This window comes from Gymnodraco acuticeps, unplaced genomic scaffold, assembly GCF_902827175.1.
Source record: "Gymnodraco acuticeps unplaced genomic scaffold, fGymAcu1.1, whole genome shotgun sequence".
Taxonomy (NCBI): domain Eukaryota; kingdom Metazoa; phylum Chordata; class Actinopteri; order Perciformes; family Bathydraconidae; genus Gymnodraco; species Gymnodraco acuticeps.
The window spans coordinates 70,625-82,606 of NW_022990732.1; the positions used below are offsets into that span (position 1 = coordinate 70,625).

An 11,982-nucleotide genomic window follows, 5' to 3' on the forward strand; every position below is an offset into this window, starting at 1 on the left:
ACATTTTGTGTGGATTAGATGGTAAAACAAATGATTTCCGTAAACAATGTTGAACATCCACTCATAATATTTTATTCTTCTACTTTAATTTCAGAATTACAAAACAATTATATATGATTTGAAGGTAAAGACAAGGAAACATATGCAATTGTTTTTGCACCAATTGTATTATTTGGATAGTTCCACATTAACAAGGAAATATATATGTTTTACTCCTTTTTTCCTTTTTTAAATAAAGAACTCCATCAATAAGGCTCCACATTAAGAAGTCATAGCAATAAGAAGTTGTTTGGTAAAGGCTTCTACTCTTTGAAAGCATTCATCACCATAGCAACATAACTCCGTGTGTGTTTTCCTTCAGTCGGACTGTTAGTTGTACCTCTTGAAACCAGAAGGTGTCGTCCTTTCCCATCGACTGCCTGCTTGAAAATGGATTTCTTGAAGACGTGTTGCAGTGTGTTCACGAACAAGAACCTGTTAACAGTTTCAAGCCTTATTGCTGTGTTCCTGGGTGAGTGGAGAAACATAACTCGCTCCAACTGATTCAACTGTTTAGTTCGCCTAAAGCCAGCTAACATAGCTAGCTAGCTAGCTAGCTAGTTTTATTTTGCTGGCTAAACAGCTTTAACTACATTTATTTCTGTATACTAAAAGTATACAGAAATACATCTTGACATTGTTGCTGAGCAGTATATTACTTAACGCTAAATCTTGACAATATATTTGTATATCTAGTCAGAATATGTCTTTACACTTGATATAAGACTAACAACCCTCCTGTTACATTCAGGCTCAATTGACCTGTCTTATATTTGAAGTATTTTTTTTGTATGAAACTTCTTCTACTTGTCTTAATTAGTGCTATAAACAAGGAAAAATGAAAATGGTTCATGGCATGTATGTATGCTTATATTACAGAGATTGTATTCAGGTCAATTTGACCATGCAGTGTAAGTGAAGGCTAAAAGGGGTCAGAAGTGCAAATGGAATATAGGCTACTGTATATATATTGTAATACACACAAACACACATACACAGAGAGAGACACACACACACACACACACACACACACACACCACACACACACACCACACACACCACACACACACACACACACACACACAGACACAGAGAGACACACACACACAGACACAGACACACACACACACACACACACTCACACACACACACACACACACACACACACACACACACACACACACACACACACACACACACACTTGCTGTTACAATAAAACACTTTCAATACAAATCCTTATGACTCATTTGGCTTGAATCTCAGTGAACGGGTCAATTTGACCCTGAACAGAAGAGGTGTCTCGTCTCTATTTATCAACATCAACCGATTGGACATTTAAAAGTAATGTAAAAATGTATGTTATGCAAAACTAATGTATTTTATATCAAGGTTTTTCCAATGTAAAAAAAAAATAGAAAAATGTGTTTGAATGTAAATGTTTTGTGAAAAACAAGTGACTTATTCTAATGGAGCCATGATCTGTGAGAGGTGAATAACACAATTGTACTAAATATTGATTTCATTGTAGAAATAAAAGGTACAAAGGAATATTATTGCTGTTACAAAAGGAATATAACAGGAGGGTTAAGAAGTAAGAATGCAGTAAGATTTAGGGTCTTGTTTTTAGACAATGTATCTTCAGTATCTTGTTAAGTCAAAGACTCTTGAAAACATCTCATTTTCAGTTGTAGGCCCTACCTCAGATGAAACGGGTTTTACATTTTATTGGAAATTCGCCAACTGACATCAGAAAACCAGAAACTTTGGAGAATTTTTCATTCCTGATTTTGGTCAAATATAGCTCAACATAGCTTTCCCCAGCTAATTACAAGATCTGTTTGAACTAAATATACCATTTTATTTCAATACATCTTAGCAAGCAAATGTCCAGCTGTTCTATTGGCAGATGTCTTTACACACCTTGTTTCCATTCTTTTTCTACCAGTTTTTTCACAGCATTTTTTCCAGTGACAGCATTTCATTTGACATTTTATCTTTAGCTGAACTATTAGTTACAAAAATACAACAAACAACAAAATATTCATGTTAAAGTCACTTTGTACTTCAAAAAGGCATTGTGAAGATACTTTGACGAGAACCGCCTCCTCCATAGGGACGGTCTGTTTTTCAATGTTCCTTTGGAATGAGCACAATGATGTAATTGACCAATCAGTGCCTCTTACTCATTCTCTCATTTGAAAATGGCTGTCTGTGGACACTGTACAAGTAAACATGATTAAACAGCACTACCTTGGAGAGTTTCCATCATTGTATTTATTAACACAATATAATTACATTTCATTTTGAGTCAACCATCTGATCATCGTGTTATTATGTTCATTAACATTTTCCTTTTTTATGTTTGTGCTGCTACATTGTGACATGGTGTTCTCATTCGTATATCTTATGATCTGACAGATAATACATTTCATTGGGAGGTTAGGGTGTAAGTATACATCGTACATAACATAACATATACAGTATCTGTGACCATGACAACAAAGAATGACTTAATGATTCATTCTGTGTTGTGTTTGACAGAATGTGTGCAAATACAAGGGAATTCAACCATACGCAGAACTCTGAGAGCTCTTAAAAGCCTCTCTCTGTGTTGGAGTGCTAATATCTCAATATACTGTCTCACAGGCATCGTTTTGGGCGTGGTTCTGAAGACATATGTCCCCATGTCAAACCTCACCATAAACTACCTTGGATTCCCTGGACAAGTATTCATGCGGGTTCTTCAGATGGTCACCATTCCTCTAATGGTGACAAGTGTCATAACAGGTGCGTCATTCTGGATCTGTCATGTAATAATAACAATATACATAGCCAGACTAACTATTTGACTGTTGCTCTACTTTTCACGACACTTCAGCAGTGCATACATCAACTAATAAAACAACTATTATATATTGGTATAGGTTAAGATGGTCAAATATAAAGTCATTAAAAGTAACTCTACTTTTACCATGTGATGAACACATTAATGCAGCAATAATTATATTCCACTCATTTATTATATAGGATAGACATAAGTATTTTTACTTTTGGTATTTTAGTATATTTGAATGCCAATACTTTTATACTTAAGACTTGAAATGCAGGAGTTTTACTTGTAACAGAGTGCTTTAACACTGTTGTATTTCTACTTTTACTCAAGTCAAATATCTGAGGATGATGAGTGATGAGAACAGTCAGAAATAATTGTACTAATGCTGATGTTTTGATTTGTAAAAGGAGTCTGTAGTATGAGTGCTGGCTCCTCCAGAAAAATCTCTACCCGAGCAGCAGTATACTTCATCTCAACTACGCTGGTGGCCGTGGTGATAGGTAAGGGAAATACAAAACTTAGAATATAAACTCATTTAGTTTTGGCACACTAGTGAAAACTTCACTCAGAGCAGCCAACAATGAAACAACTGAAACATTGACTTAAAGGTCCCGTGTCATGGCCATTTCTACTGATCATAATTCCATAGTTGAGGTCTGCTAGAATACATTTACATTGTTCAATGTTCCAAACTCACATTGGTTTCTCACAGCATCTCTGTAAAGTCTGTGTATTCACTCTCTGTCCTAAACGGCTTGTTGGAGCTCCTTTAATCAAATGTATTATGTCAACAAATTACACAAAATGGTATTAGGTAAGTTAAAAGCAATAACATTAAATAACAATATGTTAGGTTCAATCTAATATCTTTGCAAACTAATCTAATACAATAATAATCTTTTGACATGAATTAAAGTCAACGTTTCAGTTTTCTCAGTGAAGGTAAAAGTAAATCCTACCCTGATAAATGTTATGATGTTCAGTTTGTGTTAAAACTCATTTATATTATGAAATAATATTATTTTAGGTTGCTGGATGGACAAACTGAAAGAAATGAGAGATGCTATGATTGGTCGATTCATATCTTTGTGTTTGGGACTGAAAAACAAGCCATCAAAGGCATCATGTTTGAGAATCTAGGGCAGTCATTTCCAGTGTTGGGACTAACGCGGTACAAGTAACGCGTTACTGTAACACCGTTACTTTTGGCAGTAACTAGTACTCTAACGCATTACTTTTTAAATGCAGTAACTCAGTTACCGTTACTACATGGTGCGTTACTCCGTTACTCCGTTAGTTTTTTTATATAGTCAACAGCCAGGCGAACAGAGATGAGAACTGTACTTAAGTACAGTACTTGAGTAAATTTACTTAGATACTTTCCTGTGTCACATGCGGAGACGGGCTGGTGGGCGTGTTTGTGTTGTTTACTAACAAGACTATCATGGCGGCGGCGGAGCTCAAGTCTAGTTTTCTCCACCTGGAGATATTCTCACTATTTCACTTTTGTCGAGCACAAAGAAAAGAACGTTTTAGTTAAATGTAAGTTGTGTCCTGGCGGGTCAAAGATCATATCTACTGCCCAAAACCAGTCATTCAAATCTCTTAAAAACATCTGCAAAAAACAACATGCTGGGACGAAGCTAGTAGCTAAGACCACAGAGACTCAGCCGACGCCACTCCACCCTCCACCTAAGCAACAGCGGCTGGATTTTAACCAAGGGGACTGCTAGCCAGGGAAAAGTCGATAAAGCCATTGCACGGTATGTTGTAGAACACATGCAGGCTATTGCTACAGTGGAGTCACCCGCTTTCAGGGAGCTAGTTAGCATGATAGCATGTCCGGGCGGCACACGGCATATGGGACGGAACACTTTTTCCAAACTACCTGGAGAAAGAATATACAAAAATAGAAAGCCAGCTAATATCGATGCAATCCAGATTGCATATAATGCATGTCAAGTTGATCAACAGATTGTATTATTCTCCAATGCAATAACAGTACTGAAATGAAGGCTATAAGGGCATTAATGGGAGCCCTTTTGTAAAGTAACTAAAACGTGTGTAAGTAACTAGTAAAGTAACTGAGTTACTTTTGAAATGAAGTAACTAGTAATGTAACTAGTTACTGGTTTTCAGTAACTAGGCACAACACTGGTCATTTTACAACCATGTTCTGGGTCACAAATGAAAAGCAATCATTATTTGCAGGCCAAATTGAAACAGCAACTGCTTTCTGAAACAGATTCAGCCGAAACAGAACTCCGAAGTTATTGAAGGTTTGCAGGATTTACTGCAACGCTGTGAATTTACACTGCAATGGCTTTAGCAAACAAATTGTAGTTATTTTCACTGTACGATTGAAACAGTTCAAAGGGTTTATTAGCACTCTCTGTCGGGGGGACATCACAAGTCAGTTTGGTAAATACTGTAATCTTGATATTGTATAGTTGCTGTATTCAGTCTGTATGGACCAATCAAAGGTAGACGTGTTCAGTCCTGGATGGTGTGTTGCAGGGTTAATTCTGGTGCTGTTGGTGAAGCCTGGGGTCGGTCAGAATGACCCGATGCATGAGCTGGATGAAGATGATGATGGAGCCTTATCCACACTCGAGGCCTTGATGGATCTTTTCAAGTGGCAAAGGACATTTTTCTTTACATATATTTTCACATTATATAATCATTTAAAAGCAGACCATTATGTTATTGTATTCATGGCCCCTGGTAGACCACCACACATTTAACAACAAATAATATACAACTAAAATGTTGTGCAAAATTACTTATGACTACAACATAGGTTTTTATATTCTTTGTTAAATAGATATTATATATATTTACAATGACTATATATTTATAATATTGTATGCATGCCTCTTAATTCATATGTGCTATTGGTGGCTCTTTACTTTAGCTGTAACAATGTAAATGTGTCCCTTAGCCAGCAGTTTGCTAAGGTGCATTTGTGTGTGTTCTTTTCTTTATAGGAACATGGTGCCCATAAATCTGGTTCAGGCCACCTTTCTTCAGGTATGGCTTATGACTCAGACTTCAGATGTACGGCCCATGAAGGAGACAGAATAATATTCCAATGTGTTTATTATCTTTAGTAACAAGACTCGGAAGGTGAGGTTTGAAAGTTGCTGAAACTGACGAAGAAACTGGCCAGGAAACGGTAAAAACACTTTTCACATTGTCTCATTTTATTTTGAAGTTTCCATTCACATGATAATTGCTAACACATGAAGTTGGATGCCTTTTCTTACGGAGTTTCTGATCTTCAGATAAGGACAGAAGTGCGTCTGATTGGTGAAAAATATCGAGGGACTCAACACTTTGGGCCTGATCGTCTTGTCTGGTCTTTGTGGAGTGGCCCTCCGGAGCCAGGGAGAAAGTTCCAAACTTGCTGTGGACTTGTTCATTGCCGCCAAGAAGTCCCTCAACATCTGGTTGTAATTGGCAATAAGGTACAACATATAGGAAGGAAACCTCTGCATAAGAGAATAGAATCGGAGGATCGTTATTGGTCACCACACACAAACAGCACACACAGTGAGATGTGGTCTCTGCTTTTAACCCAACATAGTACCAATCTAAATTCATATTAAACAAACTTGTTCCTTCCATGTACAAGTCCCTGGAGTATTTGTCTGTGCAGTGTTGGAAGAAGTACTCGGATCCTTTACCTTAAAATTCAGTGTGCGAAATACCCGTCAATAATCGGGGGGGGGTTATTGCGCAATAGACCGGTCGAATAATTCTCAATATGCAGTAGGTCAAATTATTCTATATTCTGACGTTCATATGAATACGTGATCGTTATAGAGCCGTCTGTTTTCGATTCGATTGCGAGGAAATGCTTTGCCAAGCCAAATATTTGTGATACATGTTTTATTGAATGATGAATCCTGGACTAGCTTAAAAACAGTTTTAGTGACCATTGCAAATCACAAATACATATTATAATTTGAGAACCCACTCAAATTTGGCTGTTTGAGGCTTTCAGGGGGGCTCAGGTGTTAATCAGGGGGTCGAGCTCCCCCTCCCATCCCCCCCCCCCCCCCCCCCCCCCCCCCCCCCCCCCGTATTTCGCACAACCGCTGCATTTTAAAAATACTCAGTTTCGAGTCAAAATCCTGCATTCCAAATCTTACTTAAGTAAAAGTATTATCAGCAAAATGTAATTCAAGTATAAAAAGGAAAGTACTCATGCTGCATACAAAATGCCTTTATGTATGTATATACAGTAGTTATATTTATATATGTGATAGTATTGTTGCTTCAAGTAGCATTTTACTGTTACTTTTCGTATAATATTCAATAATGTGACTATTTTGTGACTTAAAGAGTTCGTCCACTTCCAAAAATGTTTATAGATGCATTTTGTTAAAAGTAGTTAAAGCTGTTAAATAGATGTGGTGGAGTTTTAATGAATGTTCCTTTTAAATGTACTGAAGGAGAAGTACCTCAGAATTGTACTTAAGTAAGGTACTTGAGTAAATGTACTTAGTGTTAGGGCATAATTTGCTTAGATATTCAACCTTCGACCCAGTTCATCGTTTTCTTTACTGTCTCCTTTCCACGGCACAGGTCTACGGCCTTAGGTATTGCTGCTATCTCTCTTAAGGAGGAGCAGCCTGGGCGCATGTTGTTGCCAGTCTATGACGGAGCACAAGCCGCCATGAGGTAGTTCCCTGTTCAGGGACGAAGGTTCCCTGGCGCACATTATTTTCTATGGACGAGGAGCTCTAGTTAGATTCAGGGTCCATAATGTTTAGTCTCGCTGATAAGAATGTTGATTATTACACTCCGAACTAGTTTAAACCTCGAGCTGCAGGAAAGAGTTCTTCAGAATTGGTTTGGCAACCGCTGTGTCAACTAGTGACACACCACATGTCTTGTCCATTCTCCGGCCGTAACTCCAAATAAACCAGCAGTGTTTGCCATCAAAGCTCCAGCTCTCCTCGTGCCTCTCTGAGTCCTGACTCTCCATTGCTACAGAAGTTTCCCCCACACTTGGTTACTTCCCACCTCTGTTCCTGTGACTTTTCATTCTAATGTTTCCTTGTCAAGCTTCATGCCACTAGGAGTGCTGGTCCATGACCACCAGCTTATGTGGTTGATGTTGGGGGACTGGGAGACGGTCTTCAAACTCGGAAAGTTCACGGCCGTTGTCGTTTTTTGGGTATGTTATCTTGCACTTTTAGCAGATATTGCAGTTGAGTATGCAAAACCGTTTTCGCTGCTGTTCAGTCATTGTTTTCGATTGTGGTTGGTATTCACTGGGAACTTTTCTGCCCTTTTTCAGGGCTCCTCATCCACGGAGCATTGGTCCTGCCTCTCATCTATGTCCTGTGTGCCAAAACAGAACCCCTTTCCTTCATCATAGGGGGTTCATGCCTGCCATAATGAGAGCCATGCTCATCTCGCGCAGGTAGGAGAACATTTGATTTCAATCCGGCCCGCGGGATGACTTTGCAAAGTATTAAAAAAGAAGACATTGACTGCTGATATTGATATTGGTGCACTTGTGAAGGCTTAAAAGAGGCCACGTTTTCAGGAGCAAATTAAACAGTGAAGTAAATATAAAATGATGCTTCAGACACTCCTTGAAAAATATACATCTGTGAAAATGACAGTGCTGTAAAGTAGCTAATAACATTTACTATAGTTCTGGACTTTAGTGCCCATTTTTAGATACTTGAAACTGTACTTGATTTGCTGCTTTTTGCTTCTACTCCACTACATTTATTAAAAACTCCTTCAGTTACTTCACAGATGTGGATGAATGATGGTAAATCTAATCAAGTGTTAAATCAGACTTTAGTTCCACCTGGAGTAAATCCACCAGCTACCCTGCAGTATACAAAGTCATTCAAACTAGCTGCACCTTTACCAGCTTTGAGAACACTTTCATGATCAATCATTATAAAACATTTCATATATATTATTCTGAAATGGACCAATCTGCACAACGACTACTTTTACTGTCGCTACTTTCACTATATTTTGATGATCATACTTTTCTACTTTGACTTGAGGAACATTTTGAATGCAGGACTTTTAGTATTCCTACACTCTGGTACTTCTACTTTTGTATACACACTGAAGCATAACAATTGTTGAGATTGCACTTATTTTTCTTAGGTAATGTCAGGTTGTTCATAATGTTTTGAGAAAAAGATAGTTCATTAAATGTGAACATTTTCAGAATGTACTCATTTGCACTAAAACAAAGGGAACAATCTGGAGTTGTTGTTATTTATAGGTTATTAAGCTATGACTTACTCTTCCGGACCCCTTGAGATCAAATTGGGCTGTATGTGGCCCCTGACCTGAAACGAGTCTGACACTCCTGATTTAAAGCCTTCAACACGATAGTATCACATAGAGTTTTTAGATTGAAAGGGAATCTATGGATATGAAGAACTAACAAGGTGTTCTGTCCTCAGCTCTGCGTTCAGGCTGCACCTTTCAATGCTGTGAAGAAGTCAACAAAGTGGACAAGAGGATCACGCGCTCATGCTGCCCATCTGGGATCAATGCTAACATGGACGGGACAGCCCTTTACGAAATATCAGCGTCAGTGTTCATCGCCCAACTCAACTTCATCAATCTGAACTGGAGCCAGTTAATAACCCTCTGGTAAGTCTCAATTCATTCTTATCTTCTCCCCCACCACACAGACTGAAGTTTAAAGCAGTGATGTTTAAAAGGCTGCATAGTGCATACTATCTTTACAGATTTAAGATTGTAACATATTTAAACAAAACGTTCATTTTTTAAATAATTCATTCACAATCGTTTAAATGTATTTTTTTTTAAAGCTAAACTTCAGCACCTTTTTAAAAGGTTTATCTGTGAATATCTTTCTTTAATTATACGCCTACATAGAAATCCACATTTTTCATAAGGATTGCTCGTATTCTAATGTTTCCATAAGGACTCGTAGACGTCAATCTTTTCCACTTGTTCCACTCCTCTTACTCATGTTGTGTTCCCTCTGCAGTCTGATCGTATCAGGTTCCAGCGTGGGAGAGAAGCAGGCATCCCAGCTACAGGAATGGTCACACTCTCTTTATTCTGACCGTCATTGGGATCCCTGCGAGGGATGCTTCCCTTCTGCTGGTGTTAGAATGGGTGCTGTTTTAAGTTAAATCATAGCGTGTTTTGGAAAGGATGCTTCCCCTGACCTCAAACAGCATGGTGTGAAGAGGCTCATACCCCCCCCCCCCCCACTTCTGATGTTTGTCTTTCAGAGATCGTCTCAACACTGCTGTTAACGTTCTGGGAGACTGCATCGGCGTGGCCATTGTCGACCATTTGTCAAGAGCTGAACTGGCAGTAATGGACAGACAGGAGCAGAGGTAGGAGGAGTACTCCGATCTTGTAGTTGAGTAAAAGTAGAAGTACCAGAGTGTAGGAATACTCTGTTACAGTAAAAGTCCTGCATTCAAAATGTTACTCAAGTAAAGTAAAGTATTCTCATCAAAATATAGTGAAAGTAGCGACAGTAAAAGTAGTCATTGTGCAGATTGGTCCATTTCAGAATAATAATATGATGTGTTTTATAATGATTGATCATGAAAGTGTTCTCAAAGCTGGTAAAGGTGCAGCTAGTTTGAATGACTTTGTATACTGCAGGGTAGCTGGTGGATTTACTCCAGGTGGAACTAAAGTCTGATTCAACACTTGATTAGATTTCACATCATTCATCCACATCTGTAAAGTAACTAAAGGTATTAAATACATGTAGTGGAGTAGAAGTACACCATTTATCTCTGACTTGTAGTGGAGTATAAGTACACCATTTATCTCTGACTTGTAGTGGAGTAGAAGTACACCATTTATTTCCACCATTTCAGTGGAGTAGAAGTACAAAGTAGCAAAAGATGGGAACACTCAAGTAAAGTACAAGAACCCTCACAGTTGTAACTAAGTACAGTAGATGTACTTAGTTACTTCTGGACAGGACAAGGTGAATTTGAATTGATGGCTTTAAAAGCAACATCCGCAAAACACATAGTACTCTGATGTACCCCTTTTAATCAGATATGTGATATGTATCGAACACATGTGACAAATACTCTCTTTTCATGTTGGACAGGAGGAGAGCTTGAGGTCCAGGTTCATACAATAAAGAGGAGGACCCCGGACACCATGAGGAGTTATTAAGTGCCAAGAATGTGTTTCTTAAAATGTCATATATTTGTTGTTACATGTTTTGCATTTTGATTTAAGAAACATGCAATTTTATATAAGATTGTTACAAAGAATGTAAGTATTGTATTAAGTGAATTTGCAGCAGGCAAGGTTGATTTTAAAATAATTCTTTGAGTGCAATGCAGTGTTTCTCTTTGAACTATTTATTTATTTATTTCTGTCACCTTTATTGCAGTTTTATTTTTTGGTCAGTGTTTTTTAAATGAACTGTTTTTTAGTTGACTTCATTGATTTTTTCTGAGCATTAGATTTTTGTTAATTAGATTTATTTGTATATAATTTTGTCTTTTTTTGAATATTGTATTTAGTTTATTCACAGTACCAATGGGTTGATAGTGCAATGCAGAGTATCTCTTAGATTCCTTATTAGTTCTTTGCTGTCACCTCTATGCATATGTATATTTATATATACAATTATATAAATGTTTTGTATATCATTTTGTCTCTGGTGGATTGTATTCAGTGCATTCACAATATGAACACAACAAACATTTGGAGTGATGTTTTTCATTGTATTATCATATGTTCTTCTTATAGTATATATACCGTATATTTGGTTCCACATTCACAAGAAAAGATGTGCTGACTCCAAACCACATTTTATTGATTTTTTTCCTAGATCTTTTTTTTTTATAATCCAAGAACTGCATCAATATGACTCCCCATAAGAAGCCAAACAGTATGAATAAGAATGCAATTAATACTAAGTAGCTAATTTTCTAAAGCTCTTATTTGAGCAACGCATAAGTCCAATTCATTAAACCGATTTTTCAGAATGATAATTATTCTGTTATAAAATGTGTATGTATGGACAGTTTTGTGTGCACTTATATACTTATGTAATTCATGTATTGCCAGGTACATTTACACACACAAGGAATATGCT

The 11,982-nt window shown here is 37.5% G+C and overlaps 1 pseudogene; it reads left to right on the forward strand.

The window, feature by feature from the left end:
• Positions 1-429: 429 nt before the first annotated feature.
• LOC117556489 lies at positions 430-11,533 on the forward strand (annotated as a pseudogene).
• Positions 11,534-11,982: the final 449 nt, after the last annotated feature.